The 19,300-nt window shown below is 40.7% G+C and overlaps 1 long non-coding RNA gene across 1 annotated transcript; it reads right to left on the reverse strand.

Moving 5' to 3' along the window:
- Window positions 1-1,468: 1,468 nt before the first annotated feature.
- LOC107078140 (uncharacterized) lies at window positions 1,469-13,622 on the reverse strand. Its single transcript, XR_001479131.2, has 3 exons — window positions 13,203-13,622; window positions 11,385-11,659; window positions 1,469-3,258 (listed from the first exon to the last, which is right to left on the reverse strand). It is a non-coding gene; the product is annotated as an uncharacterized lncRNA (long non-coding RNA).
- Window positions 13,623-19,300: the final 5,678 nt, after the last annotated feature.

Genomic DNA, 19,300 nt, shown 5'->3' on the forward strand with positions numbered 1-19,300 from the left:
CGAATTCCCTCTGTGTATGCACTGTCAGCATTTCAGCCTCAGTCGTCTCAGAATTCTTTTCCAATTATTACACTCGGGCTGCCTGTTCATACCATGACGAATGACGTGAGACTCCTGAGGGAAGGGGTTCTGCTTGCAGAAGAATGTCTGCCTTATAAACCTGCTTAGCCTCACCTAGTGTTTCGTTGGGTCATTAATGCAAAGCAGCCATTCCTGGTTAATGATCTCGAGCTGCCATATCTCTGTCTCTTTGAAAAGGTGGCAGTGATGAATAGAGCCGGTAACACCATGGGAGGTCACTCCTCTCTATCTGGAATGAAGTTTGTTTAAGGCTGGAGCCGCTAATTGTTTGTGAATCCCAGGTTTGCTGCTTTCAGTCAGGCCTGAGATCCCTGGACACCCAGAGCGAGTCGGAATACGGCGTGCTGGAGCAGGGGCACAGACCTCCTCAGTGTCCGGAGCTCTGCAGGTCACACCCCATTAGACCCAGAGATTGTGGGACACGTCACCCTCACCTTAACACACGGTTAACGACATGCCGCCGGAGTTCAGAAGGTGGAGGCAATGGCCGATTTGTGGCTGAAGATTCTCCATGAAATACAAACCCTGGACATTTTAAGTCCACATGTCGACGGATTTTGAGGTCCCGAGACACCTTTTGCTTGTCAGGATTGTATTGGGACATTCATTCGTATAAAAGTTCCACATTTTTGTCATCGGGATACTTCGAATTCATTGCCAAAATTTAGCTAAATGTGAAGGAAAACCTCCCAGTGATTGCAAAAGTGGGTGGCTTATACTGTACATTCTAAGAACCAAATGTTTTATCTTTGTATCATTTTTACCTAGTTTCTGATTGTCACTGCCCTACATAAGCCTCTGAAACCAGGATAAAAATGGATTGTAAAAAAAAAACCTTATACTGTGTCTTTGGACACATGGAATTGATTTTCTTACTTCTAAAGGAGGTGCGTAGACCATACTTACTTACATAATTGCATTCATGCGATACTGTTGTTCATCTGACAGCTCTTTAATTTAACATGCAGAAAGGAGGTTATTGCCATCTCCTATAAACCAACTGCATCCAAATGCACCATGCTAATCGCATAGAATCACAAGGGGAAGCTGAAGGAGAGATGTGTCCCCCGTGTCAAACATCTCTGCTCTGTACCCTGACCATCCCCTGTACGCCCTGGCCCATAGCCAGGCTGAGCTCTCTCTGGGTGGTCTCGGCCTTGCTTCGTCTACCTCCTCCTCAGCAGGGCCTGCGGAGGTATAGGGTGATTGAGCAGCTAGAGGTGACTTGGTTTCAGAAGGCTGTTGGACAGGAGTGTAAGAGTGCAGCTTTAGATGGAAGGGCTGTTGGCTCACATCCTGATGTTGTGTCCTGGAGCTCCTCTTTCATAGTAGTAGTAATAATAAAATAATAATAATAATAATAATAATAATAATAATAATTGCTTACACTTATATAGCGCTTTTCTGGACACTCCACTCAAAGCGCTTTACAGGTAATGGGGACTCCCCTCCACCACCACCAATGTGCAGCCCCAGCCATAGTGCGCCAGAACACTCACCACACACCAGCTCTCAGTGGGGAGGTGCTGCAATAAAGGCCCAGCTGTAGAACTGTGTCTCCGTTTCAACAATTGAATCACACGTTTGCTGCCAATTGACTGGCCTGCTGGAATAAAAAAGAAAGTACTGCAGCAGGATTTCAGCAAGGTTAGTTGGTGCCTTTTCTTCCTCACTCCGCCTTCTTATCTATTGGACAGAAAGTACTGTACCTAGCAATAACCACTCCATCAATTAACTGACTCACAATGTGTGGAAAACAAATGTTTTTATTCCATAACTGCTACATTTACACCACTAGGTTCTCCTTTTGTCAGTGGTGAATTACTGAGTTTTAAAAATATTTTTTTGGGTTCAAGAGAATGAGATGGTATTCTTATTTTTTCTTCCGAGTTCTTTATTACTTTTGCAAAATAGTACAATGGCTAAACTGTTTTATGAGTGACGGAGTCTCCAGCAATGTAAATACAACTGACTTCCATTTGGAAGAGTTTGGAATCGGAATAAAGAAATGCTTTCATTCAGCTTGACCCAGTAGTACGTAAACAATCTGTTTATTGGCAGCAAGTCCTCCAGAGAGTAAAAACCCAAGAGACAGGACTTGGTATCGCTTTGCCATGAAAGAGGAGTCCCTACACTCTGGGATCCCTGGAGAGGGGAGATTAATAAGCCTGCTGGCGAGAGTGACTGCGGAGCAGCACCGGGCAGCAGGTCACAGGAGGGTCAGGTTGACCTGGGCTTGAACACTCCTGCTGTATTTACCCAGGGAGAGTGCAAGCAGGGAGCAGGAGACTGGCCGGGCCTGCAGGTGGCTGATAGGAGCGGTTCTGCCTCAGTGTGGGATTACAAGGACACCGTTAAAACGGAGAGGTGGCGTCTGACCTTGGGAACATGTTTTGAAAGGAGCGCAGGGGATAGAAAAAAGTCGCAGAGACTCAGAATACACTAAGAATCATGGGGCACCGTGCTCCCGTTTGATAAAAGCATCAAAAACGTTGTACGACAAATGTTCCAGAAGACCTTTTTATGCCTAGTTTATTGTGAATTTAAGAAGTTACAAAGCTAGAAAAATACGTTGTTTTTCTTTCTTTTTTTGTGGTGGAAGCTCTTACTCTTTGGCAAAATAGTACAGTGTCTAAATCAATCAAATTCATTTTGTTTTTCAATTTCGTCAAGTGCTTCACTCCATAGAAAAAGATCAAAAATGACCTAAACACCATTTTGGCCAAAGGGGCTTTTAGAAGGTCATCGATTACAGTTCCAAGTTACCTCTGTAAGGGATTACAGTACTTCTTCCAGTCGATAAGAAGTTGCTTTTAAGAGGTAATGTATTACTCTACATAGTAACATTGCACACATAACTTCAACTGATTTTTAAAAATCATCATTATCTACCAATCCCTTGTTAATTTGAATAAATAATCAATATTCTGAATTTTGCACAAGCATCACATACCCTGTAAATGTGCAGTCAGTAGTCATCACGAAACCACATGGAACTTTTCTAAATCTCAATACATCTAAGAATGGAAAAAATGCAATATGTAGGAAAATGCCTTCTGAATCTCACACCTTGATGTCATTCACAGCTGCAGGCCATGGGTTTCAAACTTGCATCCTTCAGTCTTCTTGATTTGTTCCAGCTGAATTCTGAATCGCAAGCTACTTCCTTTCATTGTTCTGTTTGAGAAAATGTTTAAATTTGACTTAAGCTCTTAAAAAGAAGAGTGGGAATTGTAGTTGGTTTGAACCCCCTACCGGCTGCTGAGATTCAGACCTGCCCTGATTCAGTAGGTCAGCTGGAATGTAACCAACTGGGCCTTGGCAGAAAAAAAAGCCAACACTCACTTGGGGTTTCGATTGGTACATTGTGTCAAACCTTATTATTCTCATCAAATATCTCCTTTTATCTGTTCACGATAGGTTGTTAAGAGCCGTTTAGACAAAAGCAAGGGAGCAAACGCTTTTGAAAAGTTCAGGAGAGACTGCATAAAGTTCTGTAGGCTGGAGCTCTTGGAACAACTCTTGAAGTATTTTTAAATCAAGAAGTAAATACAGCGACATTTAAACCACAAGTCTAAATAACAAGCTGATCAATTGAATTGGCACTGGTGACTGACAGCTCAGTTGGAAAGCAAACCTGCTGACTCCCCCAAGACCAGGAAATAATTAATCAGTGTTGTCCATGAAGCCAAAGGTGACAGAAAAGCCCAGTAATGGCTCCTGTCCGAACCACATATAGGAGGAACAATGTCTGACAAAGAACCCAGTACTTGGAGACCAAATAATGTCTGATTGTGGAGGCGAAGAGCTCTGTGACCGAATTACATGCCAAAAAATCCCTGCTCAACCTTCTAAAGCTAAAAACCACAGATAGAACATGCACACGGATGTTTAGCAAACTGAACTCGTGAAAAGGAAATGTAAAGGTCTAATACAGTAAACTTTATGAGCATTTCCAAACTTAACAGCAAGAGAGTTTCAGACATGCTGCTCCAGAGAGTAACGCGTGAGCAAGGGTGACAAACCAGAATCTGTAAAAAGGGGATTGAATGAGGAACTCTGTGCCAAAGGACCTAAAAAAAAACAGATTTCAAGAAGCATGTTCACCCTTTCGTTCCTTCTTTAAGTGTTGATGATTGTGCAGGATAGACAGTACAATCTCAACAATCCCCTGAGCTCCTAGAATACATGGGGCTGAGAGATGTAAAACCCTGTGCAACCCTCTAGAAACCATGTGGCATAATTCATTACACCTCTATAGTACTTTTCTAGACACTCCACTCAAAACGTTTTACAGGTAATGGGGAATCCGACTACTGCCACCAATGTGATGATGCAACGGCAACCATAGTGGGCCAGTACACTCACCACACAGCTATCAGTGGGGAGGACAGCAGAGTGATGAAGCCAGTTAATTGATGGGGATTATAAGGAGGCCATGATTGCTAAAAGGCCATGGGGAAATTTGGCAAAGACACCAGGGTAACATCCCTACTCTTTTCGAGAAACACCCTGTGATTTTTTTTAATGATCACAGAGAGTCAAGACCACAGTTTTACATCTCATCTGAAGGGTGGTGCATTTTTTACAGCATAGTGTCCCCCTCACTATACTGGGGCATTAGGACCCACACAGACCGCAGGGTGAGCGCCCCCTACTGGCCCCACCGACACCTCTTCCAGCAGCAGCCTCAGCTTTCCCAGGAGGTCTCCCATCCAGGTACTGGCCAGGCTCACACCTGCTGAGCTTCAGTGGGCTGCCAGATGTGAGCTGCTGCGGGCTCCCCCACCTGCTTATCTCACTGAAGTACCAGTAGGTTGACCGCAGAAGAGCACACTGGCGATTGTTCAGCACTACCATGTGTAGATGTTATAGAAGACAATGTAGTTGTGCCAAGATGTCACTTGTAGGTTGAGTTAGTTCCACATCGACCAGACGTAACTTCCAACTGCTGCAGGGTGGAGATGTGAGAAGATCATGATGAAGTTAAATTCTGTGATGTTAAACATGGTTTTGTCGTCCATGCAGAAGCTAATAGAACACACTAAGTTTGCTGTAAGGGGATGGTTAGGTTGAGGTTTAGGATTCAGTCTTTTCAAAAGAACAGTAAAAGATGTCTCTATAGTACAGTTGGTTAAACAGAATATGTAATGTGTTTTTTCTCTGTGGGAGAAAATGTACAGCACATATATTAAGTATGTCTTCCTTAGCGTTTGCACAGGATTGTCAAAACTCACAGAACGATTCCAATTTACAAAAGGTCAGATATGGTCCCATGTTAAAACATCTTCTCAGTCAGCACAATCCTGCTGAGCCGAAGCAACTAAAGGGATTAGATCCCTCAAATACCTGTGTTGTTACGCTTTACTGAGTAACAGCAAACAGACACACCGGCTACTGTTGTAACATCTCACCCCATTGTTCCCAGGTGACAGTCCTTTGAAGTGTTAAAGAAGTGAATGAAAAGCTGGGTTTGTTTTTCTTGTAAACATTTGCAAACAATTGGCCATGCTTTTTCCAACAGGTGCTGCTAAGGTTAATAGTTTATGAAGCTTAACCCCCAAAGAGTCAAACTAAGAGTGTAGTAGTTCAGGTGGGTAGCTGCGTCAGCATGCGTAGGCTGCAAAGGAACAAGTAATAGGTTTATTCCTGCTGAAAAAAAGAAGAGAGAAAACAATGTTTCGGTCGTGGAGCCTTCTTCAGGTGTGCCACACCATAGCCGAAACATTGCGTTTTCTCTTCTTTTTTTCAGCATGGAATAAACCTATTACTTGTTCCTTTGCAAACTCTAAGAGTTGTTAAAAATGCTAATGAAGGCAGTCTTAGAAAGTTCTCTGCCATTAAAATTTCTTAACTTTTAGAAATGCCTTAAAGTCATATTTTAAGACCATATCCAGTGTGATTAAATTATTTTCACAACGTTCTAGAGATACCTGTATGTTATTGGTAAAAATAACAAAACAAAATATCAAGTGGCAAGCGGTTTGCACTCTGTCTGGCAGAGCTTTTAAACTCAAAGCCTAAAAATTATTTTGTTGAATAGATACCTAAAAATTTAAAAGGTATAAAAACAGCAGTTATGCAATAAAACACTGTTTGCAGTTTGAAGTGGCATTTCAGGTGAACAAAAACATTACTCGAGACTTTGAAGTTGCATACAAGACCTTACAAAACCTAGAAGGTTTGCTCCTTGCAGTGATTCACATAAATATGCTTTTCCCCCCATTTCTCAGAGTACTGCAGTCTTGAAACGGCATGTACTCACCACTATCTGGTACTATGGGGGAAAAGGCAAACATCAATGACCAAAAGGCTGCCAGCCAAGCTTGATTGAATTGATTTATTGATTGATCATTCTGTCCATCCAGTACACACACTGTTGTTTGATGAGCACATGTCTCTTCATCTTACGAATCTTCTCATAGCTGTATGCTCTTGTACGGTTTTTGTGCTGTACATGTTCTCACACAGAGCGTGTTCCACAACATACTTATTTTTCCTTTTGTTATTACTTAGTATGTTTGTAATGTACTGTCTACATTGTGTGGCGTTGTCAGCTGTACTGTGCATGTCCAGAGAGATCAGCGTCGATATGAATTCCAACGTACATGTACATATGGCACGAAACTCCTCTACTCTACTCTTGTGAATGCGTGTTATACAGCCTTCCTGCTTCCCTTGTGAGACTCGTTATACTATATGTTGTCCTGATCAATAAGCTACTGGCAACCAATCACGCAAGATGGGTCCTCTAATTTGTTCCATTTCTTGTGTTCTTATATCCTAAACTCAGAACTCAGGAACAGTGAAAGGCAGCTGTCGTCCACAATAAAGACAAAGTAGGTAGAAAAATTATGGCACAACTCATTTTGACCGTTTAAAAATGTAGGACAATCTATCTCTGTGCAAATCTTATTCAATTCTGTTAGTTCTGTGCCAGAACCATTAACCATTAACCAGGTTTTTCAGTACCTTCCCACTGTGCGCTAGTTCAAAATGTGGAGCGGGCTATGGTGGGGTCTTTCAAGTCCAGTAACATCCAAAGTCTTACAATCTGAAGAGCACAACAGACAAATATAATGCTTTTAGGTTTATGCAGATTCTTTGCATGCATAAATCACAGATACACCCCCTCGCAGACACAGTGGAAAGAATCCTACTCATGCTGTGATATTTTAAGCTTTAATATCATGCTGGGGTTGTGCGAGTTTCAAGCATAAGGTCTCCCATCCTTTCCTGCTTTGCTCAGAAAACAAAACTGCACTCCCCCACTTGCCCACATATCTCACTGCGAGCCGACAGCTCGCCTGTGTTGGATCCAAATGGGAAAAAAAAGTCAATCCTGTCCCACTTCTTCATTCAGGAAGGCCTTAAAAACATTTGCTCCAAATGATTTGATTGATATCGCGATTAAATGGGCCGGGCCATTTGCAAACCTGAACCAAAACAATCCATTCCAAGATAAAGAGACTGGAATGCAGATTTTGTCCGCAACGTTATTTTCTTTTAAGAAAGACTTTTCTTTAAAAAACAAACCCGTTTAGTTCTAGATCACAGTGCCATTTTATCAGAGCATTCATTCGTCGCTGTGTGCAGCGTGTTCTTGTTTTCCATAAACATTGACACTGGTACCAGGCAGACTGGCCCTGGCACCCCCAGTATATAGCTAAGGCTATCAAAACAGGAGCGAGCAGTTGTGTGTCTGGGGGAGGAGAGGAGTCTGGGCTGACAATCACTTATTCCACTTCCCTGTGGAGAAGCAGAAACCTGGGATTTCATCCAGGGCTAGAAGCTCGAACCCGATTCACTTGTTGGAAAGAAGTGAAAATCCCCAAAGGGGCCATCCCTAGTTTTTAATGACATCAGTCTACCGACAGCTGTGACAAAGGGAGCCACAGGGTTCATGCTCAAATGATCTTTAATCATTTATTAATATTGGTATTGAAGGAGGGGAAAATATTTTTAATTATTCCCATTAATGTTAATAACAGACTCCCACCCAAGTAGAATTTAGACTGGATTTTAGTTGTTTTTTTTTGCTCATGACCAAGGCACTGAACGCTCTCCTCCAAGTTATCTTAAGGTCTTATTGCACGAATACAGTCCAGCTCTTAATCTGGGAACTACTCTACCCAGATCAGGCTCCACACAGGGGGTGATACAGTTGTCTCACGTGCAGCATCATTTGTGCCCAAATCCTCTAGAATCTCTATGACCATCAACATTCTGAAGTCTTGCTTAAAGGCCTCACTGTAACTTGTGATGTAGAATTTCCTTTTACACTTGGTGTTTCTAGGTCAGTTTGCCATGCTTTTCTTTACTTATTCCTATCCCTTTTGTTCATCTCCTATTTTTATGAACTGTTTTTTTTCCTTCTAAAAATGTTAGAAGCTACTATTAATTAAGGAACAAGTAATAGGTTTATTCCCTGTTGGAGAGAGAAGAAAGAAAACAATGTTTCGGCTGTGGAGCCTTCGTTAGGTGTAAGAAGGATAGGACAGTTGGAAAAAACTTATTACTTGTTCCTTTGCAGCCTACGCATGCTGGTGCAGCTACCCACCTGAACTATTAATTATGCTGAATAAATCAAGTGCTGTACAAAACAAACTTTGAGTTTCTCAAAAATAGCATTATTATTAATGATTAAATCATTTGTATTCATATTACAAAGATGTGGCAGGATGATGGATAGCAGTCGCTATCTGTGTGGAGTTTGCATGTTCTCCCAGAGTTCACATGGGTTTCCTCTGGGGGCTCTGGTTTCTTCCCAACTGACTTACTGTCAGTAGTTGAGATTCATGCCATCTGCTGCTTCAATAAAGCCATCATTCAGGATCCCAGCCATCCCGGCCACAAACAATTCTCCCCCTGCACTCTGGCAAGTGGTACCGCACTGTTAAAGCGCAGACCACTAGACTCAAGAACAGCTTCTACCCCACTGCAGTGCACATCCTCAACAGCTAACGGTGCAGTGTCTCTGAATTCAACTCACCTCTGCTCTCTGCACTTATGACTTGGTTACCATATTTATTGTTCTGGTTGTTTGTCTGTACATACGGTCACTACTGCCCACATTGTGTGGTATTGCCTGCTGTACTGTGCACATCCTGAGAGATCAGCATGAGTAAGAATCCCACTGTACATGGAGATATGGCAAATAAAACCTGCACTCAAAGACTGCTGTTGCCCTCCCCTCCTCCTGAGGCAGAGCTAGTAGAAGAGCCCTAACATCTGTCTGTTTATCTCCCGTTACTCAGTGAGAATTAGCCCCTGCTGCTTAGGGGTTTAAGTAAATTTTGCACCTACTGCATCTTCATACTGCACACATGAAATTCAGCAAGAGCACATGCATTTCTCATTGGTGCTTTCTGACACCTCTGTTGAGTGAAAGTGTGAAAAATGACAGGTATTATGTGCTATACGTATAAAAAAGAGAAGGAGTAACAAATGAGAATTCTCTCAAAATAGCTGCATTTTAAAAAGCACCAACAATTACTGGACTTGCTAAATGCCTCTCACTAATTGTTCTGTGTGCTCCCCAACTCGCTCAGCTCCCCCAGAATAACTATTGCTTTTCCTCTCCACATTTTCTCTGCTGTTTGATGCCCTCAGACAGCCTCTCCTCATCCATTGCCATAGACACCATCTTCTGCTTAAGTTATTATAATGATAAGTAGTAGTAGTAGTAGTAGTAGTAGTAGTAGTAGTAGTAGTAGTAGTATCACTAATACTATGAGTATAGATCTCCCAGCTCTGCGTAATTCCCTGACCCCTAAAAACAACAGCGTTAATACCAGTTCCGCCTTCTCCCTGTGCTACACCACCATCAGTCGTGATCTACGTTGGATCAAAGTGACGGGAGGAAACTCTTGGCTCATGAAAGCTCACATTTCTATTGCCGCCAAGATCATGGCAATCGATCTTGGCCAGTCTTCAGTCTGTGCTGGTGAAATGCTTGCAGGTGCTGTAGCCTTCATCTCCTGCACAATCCCTCTCCGGCTTCAGATTCGCCGTGCGCCACCACTTACAGTGCAATCGGTACTCCATGCTTGATTTTGCCATCGGCCCTTATGAGACTCTTTGCTCCCATTACTGCCTTCGCTTGTCCAGCTCCATGTCTCTCGATGTTCTGAAGCCTACCTTGTCTAAACCACCCCAGCAGCCCAGAGCTTGCGCCCCTCACACCCTTGAACTCTGAAGGGATTCCTTTACCCTCTTTGGGATTCTGTCAGCTTTGTCCCTACTTGCAGACTGCCGTACCCTCAGCCATGAGTTACCAAAAGTAAGATGTTTATTTGGCATTTCTGCTAGGTATACAGCATGCTAATGGAATTATAAATACACTACAATCAATGCACGATTAGATCAACGAGGCAGTGCAGCACACAAAATTAAAAAAACTCTAGCATTATTCTTTAAACTTATTTATATCTGAACACTGTAGCACAGAAAGCTGTTGTGTGGCTAGTTCATCGTCATCCAGAAAGTAATGGCAGCATGCCTGCAAATTCTCAGTGATAGTTAATGCAGTTTTAGATGCTACATTTCCTGCCTTGATCATGACCTGTTAAAGCTAGCTGTTTAGCAAAAATGAATTTGTACATGGATTTTTTTCTAAAAAAAATTAAATGTGGGCTGGGCCAGTAATATCACTGGGAAGATTTTGTTTCTCAGAAAAGAGCAAATGCAATTAATGTTATCACACACTTAAGCTGGCACCAAGCTGCCTTAAAACAGAGATCATGCATTAAATGCTGAAATGTCAGTGTGAACTGAGAAACAAACATCCCAATATTTTCTATGGCAGGAGGATGCTGTGCTGTGCTGTGGGGTTAAGTATTGACCTATACTAGTGGTTGTATTTGCAGGAATGAGAGATTTGGCACAAAAGGACTTAATGAAGACCAGTTTTTAAACTGCTGCAATGTAACTTTTGGATAGCTACTCTTCAAAATCCTGCTGTAAAATACAAAGCCAGAAATAGCCTTAAAGGTAAATAGCCATTTACCTTTTGCTTTATCATTTCCAGTGAATATATTTGTGTGTATACAGTATGTATAGAATGGAGAGCTGCATCACAGAGGTGGCGTGGGGAGCTGTATCTGCATACAGGCTGCAAAGGAGCAAGTAGAGCTTGATTCCACACAAAAATTAAAAATAAAGAACATTTCAGCTGTGGACTGCATTGTAGAATAGTGTCTCCCTACTGGGAAGCTTACTGGCTAGAAAAACTAACAATTTTCAGTCTCCAGTTTTATCCATGTCTTGTCTCAGTAAAACCACCAAAAAAATCATTAACTCACAGTCTTTTGTTCTTCGCTCAGCAACTTCCCTGATTTTTCACCACAGGGTGTCTGCCTTCTGTGCTTTAGACAGCAGACCATAGCTCTTCCTTCCTGCTTTTAAACTGTCACCTGACCAATTGCCTTCTGGCATCTGGTCAGGTGACTGAGGGCAGCCGCTCCTTCCCCACAGCCTTCTGGGAAATCTTGTCTGAACCTGCTGCCCTCTTGCAAGTGCTACACAAAATGGGTAACGTTGAGCTTGAGGAGGCTTTTAGGTATTCAAGTTGACACACCTGATGTGGAGAAGCACAGAGAAACAAAATTGCAGAATGCAAAGGTTTATTCCACACTGACAAGAGAAGAAAAGAAAGCCTTCTTCGGGAGTCAAAATGTTAAGATATATGGTTAAAATTAGAATTTGAATTGAGGGATGCTATGTTATAATTGCACAATGTATTAGTAAAATCTCATTTATAATACTGAGCACAATGTTGGTTTTGCTGTAACCCTATCTGTGGATGTTACTGTACTTGAGCTTCCATTTAAATTGAAAACCTGGGGGGTGATATTTGATTCAGGCTTGACATTCGACCCACATGTGCAGCATATTGTCAAAACATCTTTCACCTCAGAAATACCGCCAGACTACACCCTATGTTATCACTAACTGTGGCTGAAAAGTTGATCAACACATTTGTCTTCTCAAGAATTGACTACTGTAACGCTCTACTTGTTGGGGTTTCTAAATCCACATTGAACAAACTCCAGAATGTTCAAAATTCGGCAGCCAGAATCCTGACCAGGTCTTGTGCAAGTGAGTCCCTGCACTGGCTTCCTGCCAGGTTTTGTGTCGACTTCAAAATCCTCATGCTCACCTATGAGGCTCTGCATGGCTTGGCACCTCAGTACCTGTCTGAACTGCTATCGCCCCACTCCTCACCACACAACCTTCGCTCTTCTCATTCTGGTCTCCTAACTGTCCCCCAAGCTTGTCTACGTTGTATGGGTGACAGGGCCTTCTCCTGTTATACTCCAAAGCTCTGGAACTCTCTCCCCAAGGATATCAGAGAGTCTTCTCTCTAACTTCTCTAAACTCCAAATCCAGACTCAAAACCTTCTTCTTTAGAAGAGCCTTTACTTAACTGGTTCTGTTCTTTTCCCCTCTGCTCCTGCTGTACTTACTGTAGGAGCACCATTTATTGTCTCCTCCAACTATGTATTCTCATCATGCATATCTTATGTATTTATTTTTGTTTTTGTTGTCGTTCTGTAAAGAGCTTTGAGAAGCCACCTTTAAAGGTGCTATATAAAATAATGTTTACTACTATTCCATATCATAAAATGCTGCTCTGGATTCAGTCCAGAGAAGGGCAACCAGATACGTTCTTGGGTTCTATTCAGATTTTTACACTGACAGATTAAAGGAACTGAACACTTTTAGTCTTGAACAAAGCCTATAAATGGATCTGATCCAGGTATTCAAAATCCTCCAAGACATTGACTTTGTCAACCCAAGAGCCTTCTTTAGAACAAAGAGTGATACAAGTTTCAATGCATTTTCGCACTAGGGGAGCTACAAGCTAGTGTCAGGGCCTGGGACACTATAGTCAGGTTCAGTGCACAAGCTCCTCAAAACACATTCGCAAGTCTAGAGGTGCAAAGAACACAGGCAATCGACTACTGAGCAGTGGAGATATGTAATATGGTTATATGAATGAATCCTCATTTTCCTCACTATTTTCTCCACAAACTCCATTAATGAGAATTCTTTTTGTGCTTTGAATCTGCAGTTCAGTTCAGTTTGTTTTGAACGGAACACACCTTCTTGAAACTAACCGAAAATCTTCACACTTGGAAACAGCAGGTGTGCCCATGTTGATCTCCTGCTGTCAAAAGTAAAAAGAGCTGGATGTCATTAAAAAATAATACATCAGGGAAAATGCAGGGTACAGGTTTATTTTCTTCCTCGTAACTCATGTCTTTTTAGAAACTCTAGCAAACCTTTAATATCATATTCCCACCATAAGTAAATAGTTCCATACAAACAGTGAGGCCAGAGCTATTGCGCAGCCTGGTACAGTACACTGGAGCTGAAGCTGCACAAAGGAGCAGGTATGATTTGACTGTTTGATAGAAGCCTGATAAAACATAATTGCAATGTGTAGAATGCATGGTTTTATTTAAACAAAGCCATGGTCACGCAACACCACCTTTTTCAATTTCCCTATTGTAGATGTTTTCATGCTGTTGAAAGTTGAGAGCTCAAAAACCTGATGTTAACATGCGTGTTAAGCTGATACGTACTGTCTGTAAATTGGAAACAGCAGAGTATTAGAAAGATAAGATTGACGTAGAGTTGTACATTGATTGTAAGCCAATCAGAAGACATAGAATCAGATAGTAATACACCTTCATCACATAACCACAAATCCGTTTTGTGTGGATTGTTGATGGTGGTCAGACAATGCAGATTTTTTGTCCATGCATTTAAAAAAGATTACATTTTCGAGGACGTTGTTTAATAAGCACAGGAGTGCCCTAAAACCAAACATTAGAGAACTACCTTGTCATACTGAAGGATCATTAGAATCCACAAAGTTGCACAATTACAGAAATTAAAATGAAGAACAGACAGCTCTAAGAAACAGGCAACAAAGGTTCTCAGTTTCTGTTTAATTAAAAACAACTCTAACGGATGTCAAAAGCCAGCCACTTTTCCCAACGGTAACATTATTAAACAAACAAGAAAAAGTTAATTCCACTCTAAAAACACAGTGCTAGAGCATCATGTTTCTTCTTCCTATTTTTCAGAATGGGTTTAACCTTTACTTGCTGCTCTGCAGACAACGCACACTGATGCTGCTCCCCACTCAAACATTATTAAATGAAGCAGTTCAGGTGGGGAGCTGCGCCAGCATGCGTAGGCTGCAAAGGAACAAGTAACAGGTTTATTCCAGGCTGAAAAAAAGAAGAAGAAAGAAAACAGAACGTTTCGGCCGTGGAGCCTTCTTCAGGTGTGAGCGTGAGGTGAGCTGTGAGGTGTGAGCTCACACCTGGAGAAGGCTCCACGGCCGAAACGTTGTGTTTTCTCTCTTCTCTTTTCATCATGGCATAAACCTATTACTTGTTCCATTATTAAGTGAAGCCCAGTGAAGTCAGTGCAGCTGTGTAGGAGCAGAAGAAGACTGTTGGAGCGCGGGGCCTGATGGCTTGTCTGCCTCTGTTCTCCCCAGGCAGCCTGCAGTACAGGAGATCCCCCTCCTCACCGAACCAGGGAACCCCCCTGACTGCTTCTGTTTATTTCTATTGTGTTCACGTGTCTATAGCTCACAATAATGGCATTCCTTATTGTGTTGAGTATTAATTATAGATATACTTCACATTTAAATTAAGAATTAAGTCATTAAATAAGTTAAGTTGTCTCATAAAGTTGTCAGTTAAATACATCATAATTACATAGATACAATGAAATGCGCAGGTATTTCATTTTTTGTGAACGGAGGGAGTATTAGAGAATGTGAATGAGAAAATGTAAGGGCTCTTGTGGTGTTCCTGTCTTCTCTCTTGAGCTTTCTTCAGCTCCATTGTTTACCGAAAACAAAGCCCCTCCCACTTCACGCCCCTATGATGTCACACCTTAGTGACCTTGACTGCCAAGCAGTTTTCCCTGCATATGCAAGAATAATGTTATCAAGTTTCTCTTTTATTGATCATGGAAAAACTTGCAGACCTTGCTTTTTAGCTTATTTTTGAAGGGAAAACAAACGGCTCAAAGAATTGCCTGACCTTGATAAACCAGTGTTTGGACCAGCTGTGGTTCTGGAGCCCACAGTCAAGGTTGGGAAAAGAGGCCCTGGCTCTTGAGAGAACAGCAGCTCTGTGTATAACCCTGTGTCATGGCTTTACTTCTTAAAGACGACCGTAAAAATCTAAAGAAAACTAAAAACAAAAAACTATACAGCCTTCATTACAGTCAACCAGTATGAAATTTATTTGATCATAAATCACACCCGACTCGCACCCAAAGAAGGATCCACAGCCAAAACTTTGTGTCTCTTTTGTTCTCTTTTCAGCATGGAATAAACCTTTACCTGTTCCTTTGCAATTTATTTTATGTTATTTAAATTCTAGATGTTTTTTTTTTTAAATCACAATTTCCAGGGAGAAAATACTGGATTATCTATAGTCATATTTTTTCCTCATGATTCATGAAGTTGATTAAAAGTAGTAGGTACCCAAAGATATTTCAAATGAGTTTCAAAAAGCCTTTTTTTATATCTTGTTTAGTGTACTGTCCTTGAAAATACTTCAAGACTTGGAAAATACAAGTTTTTAATTTTGTACAGCATGTTTAAAGAAAGACTCTGGGCTGCTTTGGCACATAACAGGAGAAAGTGTCTTTCTTATAATGATTGGATGAAAGGGTGTTTAAGGAGAAATACTGCCCATCAAGGAATTCTAGGTATCTGTTGCCATGATAGCTGCAGAAATTCAAGCTGAGAAAAATGTCCATTTATTACAGCAGCTGAATGCATTTCTTGCTGGACTGAAAAGTCAGAAGATAACTGTTTTAGCCAACAGAACAGAGCCTCAGGCAACACAAATGTTTCAAACGATTTAAAGTTCTTATTTAACAAACGTACACAGTTTAGCTGTGTTACATAATTCTAAACATCTGATATGAATGATATGAACTGATTTCCTTTTAAATTCTGTCATTTAAAAATGTTTTAAAAGAACTGTGCTCAGCCCTCTCTCTTCGATTGTGTATACTGTATATATACAGTATATTCATGCACTTTTAAAATAATTAATGTGAATGATTACATTATTCTTCCTATTCTTATTTTAAAGTTGCAAATGTAGAAAAAAAAGCATTGGAATATTATTTTTTGTGTAAAGTGATTTTTAGAAGTGTTAAAAGGTATTTTAAAAAATCCCCTCCGAACAAAACTGTAGAAAAGTACACAGGTCTACCCAATAAGGAAAAAATAGAAACTACAAAGACAGTCAGTTTGATTTATTGCTTGAGTAAAATCACTTCACTGATTGCAGGGGACAAAGAACTCTTCCAGCAGTCAACAAGAAAACGATATAAGCGCCACAACAAACAATATCAACATCAGTGCTCATGAAGACCTTATTCCCTTAGTTCTCAAAACAGCCTTCAATGAAAAACGTTCTTGTCACAATGCCCCTCTTATTTTGTGCCCTGACATACACACTTGTTCAATTAGGTCTAAAGATAAGAGGTTGTTATTGTTACAATTGTTCATTTAAAAGGGTATTTAAAGTGCAGGAGTCTAATCCCTGCCCTTTCATGTAAGAGATCACAGGGCGTAACTCTAGTCCCATTTGAGAGATATGTGTTTTGCTGTCCAAGTCTGGTGCACTACAAACTGAGGGGAGACAACAGGATACAATTAGAAAATGAAGCAATATTTCTGTACAGCTGTGAGCAAACATTCCCACAATGAATGCTGCTGACCTGCAAGAATCTATCCTCAATAAATGCCCAAATTATCTCTCCCAAACCAAACAAGAAAAAAATATTAAGATTTATTTCTCTATTACAATGGAAAAGAAAATACCCATTTGATCTATAACATCTTAAGAGTATGAGTTTTGCATTATTGTTATATTCAGAAAATAATTTTCTTTCTAATTTCTCGGAGCCCAGATATCATACATGAGTAAAAAGGTGAAATACTTTTTTTTAAACTGAAAAAAGCAAGTTAGTTGAGTTATAGTTTCCCCAATTTGTATTGTTAAAAATGCTCTAACAAGGTTTCCATTGTTTTTTTTCAAGGGCTGCAAGAGGCACAAAAGGAGTTTGTACAAAAGTTGACTCAGATAGAGTAAGTTTCAGTACCGGTCTGGGGTTCCCAGAAAGGTCGTGCCAGTTTGTTCTTGATGCAGCTATCCTGATTAAGACCAAGAGCTACAACACTGCAAATATTCGTTAGCTTTAAAGAGCATAAGAGTAGGGGTGGCTCTGTGGCTCAGGATCTCGCCTGTGGGTGGAAGGTTGCCGGTTTGTATCTCGTGGCCGGCAGAGGAATCCTACTCCGTTGGGCCCCTGATCTGTATGAATGTCTGACCTTGTGCTCTGACCTCTAGCTTCTCTCTCCCTGTCTGTGTGTCTCATGGAGAGCAAGCTGGGGTATGTGAAAATACAAATTTCTAATACAAGAAATTGTATACGGCCAATAAAGCCATCTTATAAATCCACATTAAATTGCCTGTTTTGTGTTTGTCTTAAACTTCACTGCAATTTAAATTCAGTCTGCGGTATCAAGACCTTGACTAAGAAGCCATTCTGCATATCACAAGGCCTCACATCTGCAAGTACCGGACCATCCCTCCACTCTTTTTATAAACTGTGACATCATAAACACCAAGGCTGTCCTGTTCATTGGCGCTCTACACAGCTGATTCAGGCAAAATGACAAAGTGTACTGAAAACTTGACCTTCTTTTCAGACAAAACATAGAGACAATTTAACAGGATGAAGGTATCGCAAACATAAAATGGAAACAATAACAGCTCCTTGGAAAATGAACATCATCAAACTTTTAGAGACAGAAGTATACACCATCTTCGCTCACGAACGTCATGTCAGAAGGTGAAATAGTTCTGCAGGTTGAGTAAATATGACACAGATTTCTTACGACATAAAGCACTGTGACAGCATATTAGCATAAAAATAAAATATATAAAAAGGAAAAAAGACATCCCCTAAAACAGGCAGGGAACACAATAAGACTAGATTATTATCTAACAGAAATGTCAGGTAGTGTTTCAGTTAGGCTTGTTGGATGATGTGAAATTGTATAGACCTGTCGACCACCAAAGATGATCTCAGAAGACAAATCGTATGCACAATACCTCTTAGTACGATATTTCAAAAGCATAATAATAATAGTAGTAGTAGTAGTAATAATTGTATCTATTTATTAACAATAAACATTTTGTATTTGTTTACATGACATACTTTAAGAACACATGGCATTATCCTTCAACTTGCTTAAAACCAGCTAATCCAAAATTCTGCAGTTTATCGGGGGGCCTAGTCAGCATTTGCCCAGTTCTTATCTCGGATAGCCTTTTAGACAATTGATTTTTACACTGAAGTATCTGCATGATTTAAGTTGTGCAGCTCCTGATATAGGCTTATCTGAATTTCTTCTCCACCTGAATCCTTTGCCAGGGTAATGAATAGCCCACAGGCTTGTCTGTTTGCCAGAATTTAGTATTGTCCTGCAAAAGTGACAATGCAGTGGGGTTATGAAACTCCCAGTGATGACAAATAACCAAACAATAATGTTAATCCGTAAGACACCCATTGCAAATCAACTTAGAGGCCAGGCAAAGCAGGCCTAAAAGCTTCCTGTAGGTACCTGTGCATGCCAGACTCCACGTCTGTTGCATTAAGGAGCACTGTGAAATAATTCCAGATACATTTTCACATCTATTCTCTTTGATTCTCTCTACTGTTCAAGTTACCAATAAGTTATTAATTATGGTTTATCAGAACAATTAAGACACAAGGTCAATGTGAGATGCTGTATATGCCTATGCATAAAAGTTTTTTGCGGTACAATAGTTACAGAAAATACAGTTATAATTAGAGATTACGCACTGCAATACATCAAGCAAATTTAACAACTAATGCATGGTACTGAAAACAAATCCCCATTTTTTGTTATTATTTAGTGAGCTAATATTTTGCAGTGAGTTCTTTCTCTGAATTAGTATTGTAAGGTAATATGGTTGCACACATCAGTTGTCAGAAATAAAGTGGAAATCCCACTTGAGAGGCTTCTGTGCAAACAGATTTATTAGTTTATAATTACTGACAGTTATATTCCCTGCATAAGGAACGGCATATTTGAATGGAGTCATTTTCAATCAGTTGAGTACCCTGATACACT

This window comes from Lepisosteus oculatus, chromosome 6 (assembly GCF_040954835.1).
Source record: "Lepisosteus oculatus isolate fLepOcu1 chromosome 6, fLepOcu1.hap2, whole genome shotgun sequence".
Lineage (NCBI taxonomy): Eukaryota > Metazoa > Chordata > Actinopteri > Semionotiformes > Lepisosteidae > Lepisosteus > Lepisosteus oculatus.